Consider the following 16,861-nt stretch of genomic DNA (forward strand, 5'->3'; position numbering starts at 1 on the left):
TGATTATAAATGAATGGAATTCAAATATTCAATCCATTGAAATTTCGTGTAGGTAAGTTGCTTTGGTGATGGTGGTAAATCAGAATGTGAAAGATCATTGGAAGTGAGAGACCAATTATTATCTTCATTTCTTAATTATGATTTATTATATTAATTTATACACCCATTCATCTAATCTATTTTGTTTATTTTTCCTTGAGAAGAGATACATAGGCATTGTTAGTGTTCAACAAGAGGTGAGAATAATCATCTTTGTAACATATCTTTGATAATATGATTGGAGGGTATTTACATCTTTTGCACACACATTGTACTTTTTAATCCATAATTTTCCCTAAAAAATTATTGTTTTTGCTGCAATTATTTCTGCGACGTCGAGTTCAAGTTAAGAAAACCAGCAAAGTTTCTAATATTCAATACCAATGCAACTGTTGCACAACATCAGTGAAGGTTAGTCTATGAAATACTATATTACCAATGTATTTATAAGTGTATGTAACAAGGGTAAAAATGTCTTTTTCTTTCAGACTATATAAAATGAGGTGGTTCGGTTTGAAAAGGGTTTCAAAGGAAAACCCAGGAAGCATTTACCTGGCTGAATTGGTGAAGGTAATAGTAATGAAGGTATCATTTGATTCAATTATGTAACTACCTCCCATGCATCATATCCACTCAAATCCATGTTCGTATTTTTCTGTTCTTCGCTAAGATAATGTCTTTCATTCAAACTATATATGTGTTTTGATTATGGGTAAAAGGAAGGTGTTTCAAGTTCAGGTTTTGGTTTGTGATTTTTTTTTTCTTTTGTGAAAGATGTGGGTTTGAGCTACAAGATTTGGTTAAAAAAAGTAAAACGAAGGACTAGATTGCTTCCCTATGACTTGAGTGAATTATATAACATCAAATAATAATAGATAAGAATAAACATACGTTTAACGGGATAATGACTTAGGAGGGTAATAAGGTTTTCAGTTTGTCCGTATTAGGTCACTAAGGTTTTTTTTTGTGCGTATTAGACCAATATGGTTGTTATTACCGTTTAGAAATAGTCCTTTTACTGGTTTTAACAGGTAAAAAGGACTATTTCTAAACGGTAATAACAACCATATTGGTCTAATACGCACAAAAGAAACATTAGTGACCTAATACAGACAAACTGGAAACCTTATTACCCTCCTAAGTCGTTAACCCTAATTTTAAAGATATTGAGAATATATGACCATCAACAGTAAACTACTTCGTTTAGAACTCGCGTCATCCCATATAACCTGCTACTCCTCTATATGGCGAAGCTCTTCATCAAAGTCGTCCCTTTGAGGACATCCGATAAAATTGGAACGATACAGAGAAGATTAGCATGGCCCCTGCGCAAGGATGGCACACACAAGTCGAGAAATGGTCCAAATTTTTTTTTGACCCTTCTTCGTCTTCTCTGGAATCCTAATTCCCTTTTCAAATGCTAATAGAGTTCAATTGCAATTCTTACGTTTCAGTAGTTCATCTACTGAAGTCATGATCAGACAACATGTGGATTCTATGGTCAGATTGATCTTCTTGTTGATGTCTTGAACCATTTGTGGCAAGTAAAGGTGATCTTTCTTTCTATAAAGTCTCCTTTAAGTTTTTTACTTTTCCTGTCATTAAGTTTATGCTTTCTAAACTTCCGTTTATGTGTTGTATATAGTATGTATGTATTTGTTTATGTGCTGATTTTTTTATTCATTTTGCAACTTCAGTTTCTTAGTTCAGGTTGTGGTTTTTCTTTTTATAAAATAATTGATAATAGACATCCTCTACAAGTCCCTGTTGGTTTTATATTTCCATTCGTTATCAAATGTAGACATTGATGGGAGGTATGAAAGTGAAATTTTGTTTTTGTACATATGGATGTGTTCATATAAACATTTAAATGACAAAAAAGAAGTTATTGATAAAATGTTGCATATTTATTTAATGAAGATCATCAATCATATGAGTTTCTGGACGTAGAAGTTCTAGAAGCAACTATTTTCAATCAAACAAATCAGTCACATTGATTAGTAAGCATGTTTTCTAAATAATTAGGGTTAATGACCTAGGAGGGTAATAAGGTTTCTAGTTTGTCTGTATTAGGTCACTAAGGTTTTTTTGTACGTATTAGACCAATATGGTTGTTATTACCGTTTACAAATAGTCATTTTTACCAGTTAAAACCAGTAAAATGACTGTTTCTAAACAGTAATAACAACCATATTGGTCTAATACGCACAAAAAAACCTTAGTGACCTAATACGGACAAGCTGGAAACCTTATTACCCTCCTAAGTCATTATCCCTACGTTTAACCTATAACCCACAAACTAAAAGTAATTACTCAATGCTTCGGGTGTAATAAAATTAGAGTTGAAAAAAAAAAACAGGAAAAGGTGGGGGGATAAATGAAAAAAAAAATCACATGCTTCTTTCTTTGATAGAAAATACTAACACAAAAAACCAACAATTGATGTTACATTATTGGTTGTTTACTTATTTATGTCATAGTGTTATAAGTTTTTCAAAACAATAATTAGCCTAAAACTATTAAAAAAAAGTATCATGACTCCTAAAAAATCTTAAAAAGATTTTTTTTTCATCTATTGCTCCAATTTAATCTCATTTCTCAACTTTTGTTAGTTTTCACATGTGGTTGTTTCTCTTTCACTTAGGGTTGATATAATTGGTCAATGCGGCATTTTATCCGTTTATAGCATTACACTTTCCCATTTTCTCTTAGGAATTATAATTTGAAAATTTGTCCCGTAAGCAGTGGGGTTTTGATACTCTTAACATTTCAAGAGTTCAAAATAAATACACAAGTGGAAAATTAAGACGTTACTTTTCATTAGTTTTACCATGAAATTGTAATTATTTCATAAATGAAATAAACTAAATGAAATAAACTGACTTCTATTTATTCAATTTCTTCCAAACTTCATATATCTGGTATTTTTTTGTTGTGTACAAATTTGAGTTTCTAGAAGAAGAAAACTGCAACCGAGAAAGCTTATGTTTGAGCTATTTGTTAAGTAGTTGTGTTGGTCGTTTTTAGGCATTAAAACAAATGGGAGGAAGCTTTTGAATGGACATGTTGAATCTGTTTCATAGGATAAAGAAATTGTAAAGGAAGTATGGAACTGAAACAAAGGGTTGACCATTTAATAAAGTCTTTAGATAAACCCAGATGAACCATTGGTTGTGGATCAACGTAATCTTTTGTTAGGCAAGTTATTTATAAATCATAATGTTTATAAGTATAATCATTATTTCATTTTTTTCCTAAGAAGTTCCCTTGGAATTTTGGCTTTTATATTTAAGGTTTTATCCTAAAAATTTTTGATTCGATTTTATGGCTTGCATATGTATGAAATGCATATGAATGATGCATAACATTACTTAAATTCCATTTAAGGATATTAGTTTCCACCATCAACTATGGTTTTCTAGCTATATGATAAGCTGCATGAATATGTTACAGATTCAGATGTTAATTGGTGAGCTTTAAGAAACCGAAGATTGGTTGTATGACGATGGGAAGAGGAAACTGAAGGCTTATTTCTAGCTACACTTTATGAACTCAAAAAGGTTTTCTTTTCGCATTTTTTCAATTTTTTTCTTATGTATCAATCTATTTATCTATTTTCAACATCTAACACGCACAAATTCTCAGTTAGTTGATCCCATTGAACAATGTTACAAGGAGCACACAAAAAGTGGATATTTTCTAGACCATTTGGTTAGTCTTATTAAATTTTTGATGGAAATTTAACGATAAATAATAATTTTCATGTTGCTTCTTAATCTTGAAGTTTAAAGAAAATGTTATTAACTTTTGTGTTGGCCATTTTTAGTTGTAATCTTTTTTAATAATTAAAAATTTTCATTTGAGGTTGGAATGGAAACTCTTCCTTTGCACTTTCTTCAATCTCAGTTATCTGTTATGTTTGTATAATGCAGGTTATGATGAGTCAGGATTTGATTAGATCCTTATTTGCCCTTCCTTCTCAAATCCATCTCACTATGGAAGTCAACACCTTATACACATTCATCTCCATCTAATCCCACCGTAAAGCATCCAAATTCAGATGTGATTACTAATTATATTGTTCGATGTGACTTACTTCTTTCCCGCAATGTCCAAAAAGGATAGAGTGGTGCAACTTTTAAAAAAGACAAAGATGTGCAACTTCTTCTGTCTTTTGTCGTATTTGATTAAATTTATTTGTAAATTTATTAATTTAACAATCGAAACCATATAATTATATTTTAATCCAACACCTTCTACCCCACACAACGGGTGGATACCCTTCTAGTTATTATTATTATTATTATTATTATTATTATTATTATTATTAATAAGACAACTACAGAAAATTTTGTTCTTTTACTTTATAAATATATACACTACGTTTAATGACAATACAATTAGATTTGGGTACGGCTAGGTATGGAACCGGCCCCGTAATGTTTATATTCTTGTTCTGCCTCTGTTCGTTCTGGTCAAGAACACGGTCTTGTTTTGACAAATCAGTCGAGCCAATGGGACATCAAAGCTTCATTGCTTCTCCTTCATTTTCCCTGTCAAAACACAAAGCTCAAACACCCAATCCAAACACCTGTGGATTTTTGTCAAAAATCAAACCCATATCCCATTCATTATCATCGATTTTCCAGGAAAACCCAAACACCCCAATGATCTCTATTAATTATTAAACACCAAATAAAAAAAACAAATAAAAAACAAACAAAAATTTACCTGTTGATGATCGACGACCAGTAAACCACCGAACCATTGCACCTCTCCGTTCGCAGTGGGTATCCACCATCGATTCGCCTCTTGATTCGCGACTGTTAACACGCTCTGCGGCCGGCCAAAGAACAGAGACCCTCGCTTCTTTCTCTGCCGTTTCTGATCGAACCTAGACTTCCGAAGGTCTCGCCTTAGCTGCATCACCCTGAAATCACATCCATTTCGCGGTTTCTTCCAACCTGCATCGCTTCGCTCGCGTCACCTCCGAAATGAACCTCCCTCCCTTCGCACATCTCCATCGGAGCAGGAAGAAGCTTCGTTGCTTCCTCCCTTCATCCATTCGGTCTCGTCGACCTCCCCCTGCCGCCACTTTGCTGAACGGTCATCACCACCGCTGGCTGTCACTGTGAGTAGTCGACCATCGCCACCATGAAAAATTCCATTCCCGTTCCTTCGTTAATTATCGGTCGAACATGAAACCTGGAAATGGGTCTCGACGTTCCTCTCCACGATCTGGAAAATTAAACACCCGATCTGGAATTTCAACAGGCAACCAAACTTGTATATATTTTAATTAAAACACACCCCAAACTTTACTCATATTGCCAATCATCCCCCCTCTTCCAAACTTGAATTAAAAATAAACATAATGGCCTCTATGGACAATCGTCCTCAAAACTAATCTCATTCTCAAACTTGGGTTTAAAATGTTCACTTCAGCTCCCTGTTTTGGAAATGGATTGCCATATCAGTCCCTTGGGGATGATTTTAACAAAATCAAACCCTAGCATTTATTTATTTTAACAAAGACCACCCTATACTTAATAACTTATAGGAGGTTTATTAGGTAATAAAAATAGGCCTGGTGATTTGTTTTAAACGCAAGGAACAGTTAATTTTGCGATTTCTCACATTGCACTTCATCAAAACAAATCTAATGCGCGTTCATGTATCGAGGGTGAGTGCTTACGACCCCTTTCTAACATTTTAATTATCTTGCGCGGGGGGGGGGGGGGGGGGGGGATACATGTGCCTAAATATTTTGTTTATACAAACAAATTTTTTTTTTATGCGAAAATACAATAAATCTAGTTTATAAAAATATTATTATTTAACAATTTACCATATTGTTACGAATAAACTAGTATAAATTTTCGTATATGTATTATGCTTATTTTATCGTGAAATAACTTGTTCACACAACAAATACTATATGATATAAAATATATGATTTTATGTGGTATTGTATATTATAACAAGCATGTTATAAAATTTTGTAGTATTTCAAGGATTCAAACTATTACTATGCATGTTTGTTTATATGTTTAAGTACACAACATTTATATATGTACATATGTTCATTAATTTGAAACATTCATTTTTATAAAAGCGAGCACATTACACTTTTACACTAGTCAAACATACTCGACTTTTATAAATCTTATACAAACAATATTTATTATGCCTCGGGACTTAATTACAATTAAGTTAGGGCTGAGAGCTATTCACAAAGTTTTTAGATAAGGGATTTTTAATGAGACGTTATTCATTAGATGAGTTTAAATACTTATCATACCCACACTACTTTAACCGTTAATCTTCGAAGTGAGATACATATGTATAAATCTATACGGGGTTGACATCCCACCTGTGGTTGCTAGCTACAACCCTCGAATGATCAATCGAAGCGGTGATAGGTGTTTACAATTTTTATTACAACATCTAATGAAGCCTTGTCAGGGGTATATTCAGTCACATACCTCAATTATATGACTCACTAAAAACATTAACCAAAATCTCTCTCTCTCTCTCTCTCTCTCACACACACACACACTACAGCTATGGGCTTGGTTGCTTTCAAAACTATTTTTAAGAATGGAATTACTTATTGAATAGTACAATTTTGTTTTCAAGGATACTCAAAGATTATTTATAAACACGGTTTTTAAGTCTGGATTTACTTATACAAATATACATTTTGGCTTTTAAAGACTCATTGGCAATACTGTTTCAACTATTGTTATTCATACAAAGATTATAGTTTTTAGACTTTTTAAAAGTATTACTGTTGTTGACAGAAAACCCGTAACGCTCACCGACCTCCTGTTGACTCTCAAAACTACATGTATTCTTAGGAAATTACTAAACATATATTTAAGATGGATTGGATTACAGGTGACTTGGTTTACTTGTTGTAGTATTCTATGCTTATCTGTTAAGGCAATTCATGTATTATTATTTTTTTTAAAAACCTTGTATTCAAACATCAAGATGGAACACGAATGCTATATATTTAGTTTACCTGTGATCCACGAACTTAGTCGAATATCCCGATATGTTCCACCGCCTCGGGCGGGGGTGTGAAAAGAGATGCAGGAGTTGTCTACATAGTTGCAGGAGTTGTTAGACAAAGGGTTCATTAAGCCTCGTAGCTCGACATGGGGAGCATCGATTCTATTTGTGAAGAGAATGATGGGTCACATCAGACATGTATCGACAACTAGGAGCTTAATAAGCTAACGGTGAAGAACCATTATCCACTCCCGAGGATTAAAAATTTATTTGACCAACTTCAGGATGCATCTTGTTTTTCCAAAGGTTGATCTGCATTCGAGTTATCATCAGATGAGGTTCAGAGAGGAGAATACACAGAAGACAGCCTTGTAGACTTATTATGATCATTACGAGTTCGTGGTGATGCCCTTCGGGCTCACCAATACCCCAACCACATTCATGGACCTCATGAATCGTGTATGCAGACCCATGTTGGATCAGTTTATGATTGTGTTTATTAATGTCATCCTGTTCTACTATAAGACGTAGGAGTTGAATGAGGAGCATCTGAGGGAGATATTAGAGACCTAGAGGATGGAGAGATTGCATGGGAAGTTCTCTAAGTGTGATATCTAGTTATGTGAGGTGCAGTTTCTGGGGCACCTTGTCAACTAGAACGGCATCCTAGTTGATCAGACCAAGGTCGAGGCAGTGATAAGATGGGAGTGTACCGCCCCGATTCTCAGGTATTGATTATATAAAAGGTTCTTTGGTTTTAAGTCCTACTCGAGGAGTTGGTTGCCCTACTCGTCGAGTAGCAGTGGGGTGGGATCGTATGTTTAGTGACCTACTCGTCGAGTCCATAAAGAGACTCGACGAGTATGAGCTGGTAGATGAAACCCTAAATCCTGAGGTTTTGCACCCTATTTAAAGGAGCCTCAGCCTCCTTTGGCCTCTTTACAGTCTTTGAGAAGATCAATGAAACCTAATTCGTGTGGTACTCTTCTTGGTGTGATTTAAGCCTTGGAAAGAAGGTTGGCTAGGAGGGAAAAACTTGAAGAGCAAAGGAGTTGAAGCAAGGAAGGTGTGGGAAGCATAATTTACCTCAGGTAGAATCTTCTGGAGGTATCAAGTTGTAATCTTTCCTTTTGGTTGACTTTTAGGGTTTAATGGATTTTAAGTTGATATGGGGAACTATGGGCTAGATCTGAAGTTGTAACTTCAGATCTGGACCCTTCCTAAGTCCTAGAGTCATAAAGTTGTGAGTATGGGGGTGATTGAAACCCTCCTTGTGCATGAAATCCCATTAAGAGCTTAGAATTGTCATTAAGAGCCTTTTTAGCCATGCATACACATAAAGTTTGCAACTTTACATGAAAAGCATGCTCTAGAAGCTTGGATCTGTAACTTGGAGCCATTGCATGGCTTAAATGAGAATGTACGGCTTAATGGCTGAAGGTACTCGACGATTCGCAAGGTTGACTCGGCGAGTCATATGAAGATGGCCTTGAATTCGACGAGTTGGATGAGCAACTCGACGTGTCCAATGAAGATTGTCATAGACTTGGCAAGTTGCATGAACAACTCGGCGAGTCGGATGAGTTTTATCCAGGTTATGTATGCATGTGTATCCGTCGAGTTGCAAGGAAGAAACTCGATGGGTGGCTTAGAAGTGTGATCAAGAATCAGAGGAACTCGACTGGTCACCTCGATGATTCGGCGAGTTTGATAGTGCTTCAAGGAACACGGCGAGTAGTCGAGGGTGCTCGGCGAGTTAAGGTCAACATAGACTGTTGACCTTGACTGAGGACTTTGACTTTGACCTGGGGTTGACTGGTTGGTTTATGAATTACTTGTGATGTTGAGAATTTATGAGTATGCTCGTACTATGGTAATAGGTGGAGGAGTCTTTGGCGAGTGATCCAAGAGTTGGTGACTGGGATGCCGAGGATCACAAACTAGGTGTAAATAACCATGCAAATATACTTTGTACTCTTAATGTTACAAATCATCTAATCAATGTGCCAGTTAACCACACATACTCCATTGATCTATGATTAAAATTAAGCTACCCTTTGCTACTCTTATTAGTCCCAAATTAGTGTGTCGGTTAACGACACACACTCCACTAACGACATAATAAAGTGCAAAGTGTAATTTCATGGATTAGCACCTTTTTCATGTTTTTCATAAAGTAACTAGGATTGGGAATTTAATAAAATTTTAGTTACATAATAATTTCATTATACTTTTAACGGGAATTAATGTCCTATCCAACACATTCGGCTAACGACCCTCCACAAGTCAAGGAAGCGGTGGGTGAGAATGGATACCCATTAAACTGCCATTTTATAGGCAGTAACCTTATACCCCCCCCCCCCTTATAGACCGACTTTGTGAATGAGGCCTACTAATGGTAAGACTGACTTTTCTTGTACATATATACATAGGTATTAACATTCAATATTATAATAGTATAAGGGTTGAATTATAACTTTTAAAACTCTAGGGTATGGAATTAAATGTCTTATTAGTGTGAATTTACAAATTCCAAAACTTGAGGGCAAGTTTTGAAACTTTTCAAGACTTTTCATATTCATAACTTATGAATATTTATGAGTTTTAAAGTTAATGAAAGTGGTCTTTCATGTAACTTGAGGACAAGTTACAAAACTCACATCAAGAACACTCTTAGATCAATTATGATTAATAACAATTATCATACAATTTCCTATTGATCTAAACTAACTCATAGCAAGACAACTCATCAAATACTACAAATAATTACTTTATTATCTAAATATTTGATAGTTTCCTTTAAATGGATGAAGATTATCATTACCAATTCCAAAAATATGATTTTTATGACTACAAAACAGCTTGTGGTAATGACTCTATCCATTTCTGGCCAAAAACGCGAAGTTCTGCACACTGAGGCACCAACTCGTCGAGTGCATGATATGGACTCACTAAGTTGATGGTTTAATGATTGTACTCGTCGAGTCTATTCATGGACTCGGCGAGTTCATCTGTCCGAATGCAGAAAACTTGATTTTCCAGCTTTGAAAACAAGTGAGCATCAAATATAACAGAAAACAAACTTGGGCTCTAATACAACTGTTGGGTTTTAAGCACTATAACACTCCTAAGGTGCACATGCAACCCTAGATGCTTTGGAACTATGTTTTCTCCAATTATACATGCATTTTTCAAATTTCCAAAGCATACAACGTAATTAGCATACAATTGAATATAACAACTAGTTAGATAGCTTACCTCTTGTGTAGATTATGGCCTTGGAAGCTTGAGCACCTCAAATGTAATGCCTCTAATGTGTTACAAACACCAAGTGTAAAGGAGGCTTTTTAGAGAATAGGTTTACTCACACACAAGTATGATGGGGTAACTGATTTTTGGATTTAGGGGCTTCTTTATATAGTGTTTCAAACTCTAGGGTTTCATCAATGTAACCCTAATGCACCATGACCTTCCACATTCCCTAGGCTCCATGGACTATCCATGAACCATTTAGCCCACCGTAATGAATTATTGGCCCACACTATAAGAATGATTAATTTACACAATCAATCTCGTATATTTAATTAGTCTCTTTTGAACACTAAATTAATTCCAACTTAATTCTTAGCCAATACTAACTAAATAATATGATTTCTCAATTAATATATTATACTTATAATATATTAATAAATCATCAATAACCTTATTGTCAAAAGTCCATCCTATCAAATTGCACTGGTGAAGGGAACCCAAAAGGACCATGCTACTATTGGGTCAAGTACATACCAGATATAGTTATGGGCTTAGACACCAAATCCAACTACTTTCACCCCAACTGACCATCATTGAATGTTACGGCTCCCCCGTAGTCGTACAATACTTTCACCCTAATTGACTATCAGTGAATATTACGGCTCCCCTGTAGTCTTACAACACTTTCACCCCAACTGACCATTAGTGAATGCTACGACTTCCCCGTAGTCTTACAAAACGTTCATCTTAACACAAGCCTCAAACCAAATAGCCACTTGGGCCGCCATTTTCCTTAATGAGGATGAGAAACCCATCCCAGTCTCATACCTGCCCCTGTCCTAAATACCTTCGCGATTCTCCCCGACTTAGATTCGACTAAGTCTTCGCAATACAGGAGATTTGAAGGATTCCCAATCCTTTTTACTCTTTATTACCCAAACTGTTGACAACCTGCTCCTTACACATGTACTGGCCCAAACCCCAAAAGACAACACAATACCTAAAGATCAGACGAACACTCCCCGAATCCTAGCGAAACTAATAATCTCAGACACCTTGAAATGATGCCACACTTATATCTTGAAGTCTAAATAAGTGATGCCCAGACCAAAGCATCCGCAGTAGACCACTTTCCTTGGCACTTCCAAAAGTTGACTCAAGCAAAATGGTTGAGTCACAAATGCTGACCGTAGACCTTCCATATCACGTCCCTGAACCGATCTCGACCATAGACCCAGATAAGATCGATCACGTCAAACTAGCAAAGAGGGAAACGACTTTTCACTAACCACCCTGTAACTCACGGTATGCAAATAGCATATGACAATGTTTGAAGGTATAACCCAAACACAAGCAGGGAAAAAAACCCATAGATACACTTATTAAAACCCTCAAAATGAAAAACACCCTCACATAGTTTCCCACAAATATTGTACTAAATCCGGCCCTGTTGGCCTCTCAAAAGCTGATTCAAACTCTTGGATCTCTTCCCGAGATCCTCCACTTAATTCGCATGACCTGAACCTCTATGCTCTAGGTACTCCAAATCGATCTTCCACCCTCGGGCTTTGGGACACATATCATTCAAAGTCTAGAACCCTGACCCACTCGCTAACTCAATCGTCAACGGTTGGACTACAATATCTGGAGTGACCTCTGATCTAAATCGGGATACTAACTACCCTCAAGACTTAGTCTGCAATCCCGAAAGTGCAATAGATCGCACAATCAATCCTTACTACTTGATACAAGAGATCCAAGGCTAAGTCAAAACCCTAGCAGTCCTTCCACTTACTGGCTCACCACCGAAGTCAGAACCAAACCTTGGTCCTTCCTCATGTGTCTCATCCTCATCTGGTAAAGCAGCTATCCTCACTATCAGAGCATAACCAAGAATTCTCCTTCCCATAAGCTTCTTAAATTCTCCAAGACTCTCACTGATTCGAGTGTAGATCCTATGCTTTCGGTAGTACGAGCCCATACTACTTTCCACACCTATCCATACTTTCCTTAACAATCCTCCCAAATCCTCTAAGTTACCTAATCCACTGGTACCCCAAATATCCGTTGAACAGCAACACAATACCCACCAAAGAAACTCCTAGGCTCCCCTGTAACGCCTCATTTCTGGTATGTGATTTAAATAAAGTATTTTCCTTTCTTAAGGGGTACTCGATGAGTCTGTAGCCCGACTCGTCAAGTAGAGGCAGGATGATCACGCAAATTGAGTTGGAAACTCGACGAGTCCATACGTTGGGACTCAGTGAGTTCGCCTGTCTAGATGAAGCCCTAATTTAAAGGGTTTTCACCCTATTTAAACGCATTAATGCGCCCATACTCACCTCCATCACCCTCAGAGCATCCTTTACCGAACCCTATCCCCCTTAAATAATGTGTGAGTGATTGTTACTTTGAGAAGGAACTTTTGGAGCAAGTAGAAGAAAGAGAAGGTTGAAGAGTTCAAGGAAGAGGAAGTAGATCCAGAACACACTCATTTGTGGTCATCTTTTCTGGTAATAAAGTCTCCATCTTGCTTATTGATCTAGTAGATCTTGTTTGTCCCCAAATTGTTGATTTTAAGCCCAAAAACCCCAAATCCTTTGTTATAAATCCTTATGATCGGGTTATACTTCAGATCTGGACCCTCATTGTATTCTAGAAGTGTAAAGTTTTAGTTGTGGTCGTGATTGAGGTCCCTCTTAAGCGTAAAACCCCATTAAGATCCTATATTTGGCATTTGAAGCCTTTAAAGCCATGCATGCACGTAAATTTTGCAACTTTACGTGATAAGCATGCACTAGAAGCTTGGATATGTGACTTGGAGCCGTTGAATGGCTCAAATCAAGTTTGTATGGAAAAAAGGACTGAATGGACTCGGCGAGTCACAAGGTTGACTCAGCGAGTCATATGAAGATAGTCGTGGACTCGGCGAGTTGGATGAGCAACTCGACATGTCCGATGAAGATTGCCTTAGACTCGACGAGTTGTTCATACAACTCGGCGAGTCGGATGAGGTTTCCTGATTAAAGTAGAGTTTGAGTGATATAGCCTCATTCCTTTTTAGTTACACATGAAGTTAGCAACTTCACGTGTTCAGATGGTCCCAACAGCTTAGATCTTCGAGTTAGATGCTCTGGAATGGATTAGAATCGATTGTATGAAATCTGTGCGTTAGGACTCGATGAGTTGTTCTTCGAACTCGACGAGTCGAGTTGCGAGTCCCCCATCTTTCTTCGAGTTGTGAGTTCAGGGTTAATCAGTGAGTGGGGAAGGGAGTTGGTGAGTTAAACTCAGAGTTAGTAATAGAGGGACTTGGCGAGTCTGTGCCATGACTCGGTGAGTCCGATCAACTGGAAGCTGACTTTGACCAGGGAGTTGACTTTGACTAGGGGTAAAACAGTCATTTTACCCTGAGGGCGTTTATCAGTACTTGACCTAGTGTTTTGTGGGATTTGTAGTCGGACATTCTGTAGCAGCAGCCAGCCAGCATTAGAGTTAGCATCTCAACAACCAACATCACGTGGTGAGCTTTCCTTCCAGTAGGAACGGGTCTACGGCCACAATGTCGGCCCGTTTAGTTAGCAGTAGTCCCGGACTTCGGTCCGATGTAGTAGTTCAGTGTGCTTGATGTCTTCGTGATTCAAGCATGTCTTGTCTTATGTGTTCTAGGCTTCGGTCCGATGCAGTACGCAGTATATGTGTTTATGCCTGTTGATATGTCTATGCTATGCTATGTTATGCTCATTCAGTTCTGGACTTAGGTCCGATGCTGTCAGTTCCGGACTTTGGTCCGATGCATTTAGTTCCGGACTTCAGTCTGATGCAGGGGACAAGGTCCCAGTTAGTTTTGGACTTCGGTCCGATGTAGTTTCTGGACTTCGGTCCAATGCAGAGGGCAAGGCCCTGGTTAGTTCCGGACTTCAGTCCCATGCAGTTTTCGGACTTCAGTCCGATGCAGTTTCCGGACTCCGGTCTGATGCAGTGGGCTAGGCCCAATAGTTGTTTATGTGTTATTGTATGGTATGTGATAGTTTGGGGGAGCTCACTAAGCTTCGTGCTTACAATTTCAGTTTTGGTTTCAGGTACATTCGCAAGCAAAGGGAAGAGCCCGGGTTGATGGCATCGCACACATCACAGCGTCAGTTTAGCCTGAGAGTTTATTTTAGATGTTACTATGATTGACACATATTTGTTTGACACATTACTATGAAATTTGAGTTGCTCATTCCGTGGTTTTTTTATATATATGATGAGATTTTTAGTATTATTAAAACAAATATTTCCGGGCCGTTTCAAGTTGGTGTCAGAGCCTTGGTTTGAGAGATTTAGGCACACTTACGGGTATGACTGAACTCAAACTAAGGAAATAGTAAAGGATTTTCAAAAGAGAGACACATTTGAAAAAAAATGAAAAAGAACTTCAAAAGAAAAAGAGTTTTCTTAAAAGAAAAGGGTGTGGTGCATGCGATTAGCCGAGCTCAAGTAAGTACTCCCAAATTACCCATACAAGTTTATATTATGATTATATGTTTTAGTGTAGTAGAACAGCATGCTAGAATAGGACTAAGGATCTAGGAGGATGCCTTATGTTCCTGTTATATGTGTTTCAGCTTTATTAGAAATGCATACTAGAATTGAGTAGATAGCAATAGGATAGCATGTTTAGGTTATGCCTGATATTATGAGCTTAGCATTGTATGCTAGTACAATTTCTTGTTATGAGAATAGAGTTGCTTGATTAGTTTTCTGAGTCCGAATGTTGCTTGCTTTGTGCTTTGTGGGACTCTGAGTAATGGGAGTTAGCCATTAGGTGAATACGTCACATCACATGTGATCAGGGTTAAATAATCTCAGAGTGCTCGATTTGGCCCTACTGCGCAACTCTTGTTTGATTCTAACCGTTGTAGGAATGAGTCTTTTACTCGAAGGATTATCTGAGCCTCGTCACATGTGGTGGAATTCAAGTGATGACTAATTGGCATGACAAAGAGGCCTTCAGCAGCTGAGCACTGGTTTTTGTTGAGTCAGAGATTTCCCTAGGGCAAGCCTAGGATGAGAGTAGCAGAGATCAGTAGCAGTAGTAGTGACTTGGTGGAGTCGAGGAAGTTCTTGAGGAAAGTACGGATAGATGTGGAAGGTAGTATGGGCCCGTACTACTAAAAGCATAGGATCCGTACTCGAATCAAGGGAGGCCGAGGCGAGACCAGTAAACATGTAGTAGTAGCGACCCCTCGAGATATATCAGTGTTTCTGACGTTTATCATGATGTGTTTTTAGAATCGTGGTTTTACACCCTAGGCCAGTAGTTGGCAGCTCAGGAGCTAGTGAGGGATCAGGATCAGGCTCGGGGGCCGAGCATCTAGATGAGCAGACCAGAGAGTTCCTCACCTCATAGGTTACTCGTATCATACTGGAGCAGACTCCTGTGATCTTTGGTTCGATCAAGGAGGGCATTTTGGAGTTGATGGATGAGAGGCTGAGCACATTCCGTGCTGAGGTGGCGACCATGATGGGGTCACGCACACTCACCTTCAGGGAGTTCAGAGCTTGTGGAGCTCCAAACTACCATGGGGTGCGAAACCCCATTGTGAGCACGAGGTGGTTGACAGATGTGGCCAACGCTTTCTGCATCAGTAGATGTCCCGATGGGGACAAGGTCAGATTAGCATCCTGTCTTCTGAAGGACAGGGCACGAGATTGGTGGGGGGAGATTGGGCATGTCATCAGGGATGACACAACACTTGATGCTATGACTTGGGCTGATTTTACTACCAGGTTCAGAGGCGAGTTTGCACCGGTCATTGAGGTGCAACAGTTAGCCAGGGAGTTTTAGGATCTTACTCAGACTACAGAGACAGTGGCGGAGATTACCGCCAAGTTCAGGGAGAGGGCTCTTCTCGTTCCTCAGTACGCAACTGATAAGGAAATGAAGAAGGCCCGCTATCATGAGATGTTGCGGAGTGATATCCGCCAGTTTGTGAGCTGGTCTGGCTGTAAAACGCTGGATGACATGATTGCTAGGGCTCGTGAGAGAGAGATTGATTTAGAGATGGAGAGGAAGAGGAAGCCATAGACAGTATTTAGCACAGGGAGTTCGGGCAAAAAGCCCAAGGTATCAGATCACAGATCTAAAGGACAGCAGACCAACAATCGGTGTGGTAAGTGTGGGAGATTTCACGATGGGGTGTGCAAGGCAGGGAGTACCGATTGCTACAAGTTCGGCCGGACTAGGCATATGAGAAGAGATTGTACAACTACCCCCACAGTTACCGTAACATCATATATGATTTGCTTCCATTGCAATCAGAGGGGACATAAAAAGTCCCAGTGTTGGAGTTTGACAGCCGCAGCAAGGAAGGTGGTAGCACCTGCCCCTGCAACATTGAGGATTACAGACGACCCTCAGGGCCGAAGTGAGGCGCCAATGGCGAAGAGTAGAGCCTTTCAGATGACATTAGAGGAGGCGTGAGCGACTCCTGATGTGGTGACGAGTATGCATTTTCCCATCATCTCTTTATTATTGTTGATTGTTTATTATAGTTATGTGTTTTTA

The 16,861-nt window shown here is 38.4% G+C and overlaps 1 non-coding gene across 1 annotated transcript; it reads left to right on the forward strand.

The window, feature by feature from the left end:
- Positions 1 to 1,307: 1,307 nt before the first annotated feature.
- Positions 1,308 to 1,410, forward strand: LOC145007648 (U6 spliceosomal RNA). Its single transcript, XR_013663022.1, has one exon. It is a non-coding gene; the product is annotated as a U6 spliceosomal RNA (small nuclear RNA).
- Positions 1,411 to 16,861: the final 15,451 nt, after the last annotated feature.

Source organism: Lactuca saligna, chromosome 7 (assembly GCF_052625555.1).
Source record: "Lactuca saligna cultivar CGN05327 chromosome 7, ASM5262555v1, whole genome shotgun sequence".
In the NCBI taxonomy this organism is placed as follows: domain Eukaryota; kingdom Viridiplantae; phylum Streptophyta; class Magnoliopsida; order Asterales; family Asteraceae; genus Lactuca; species Lactuca saligna.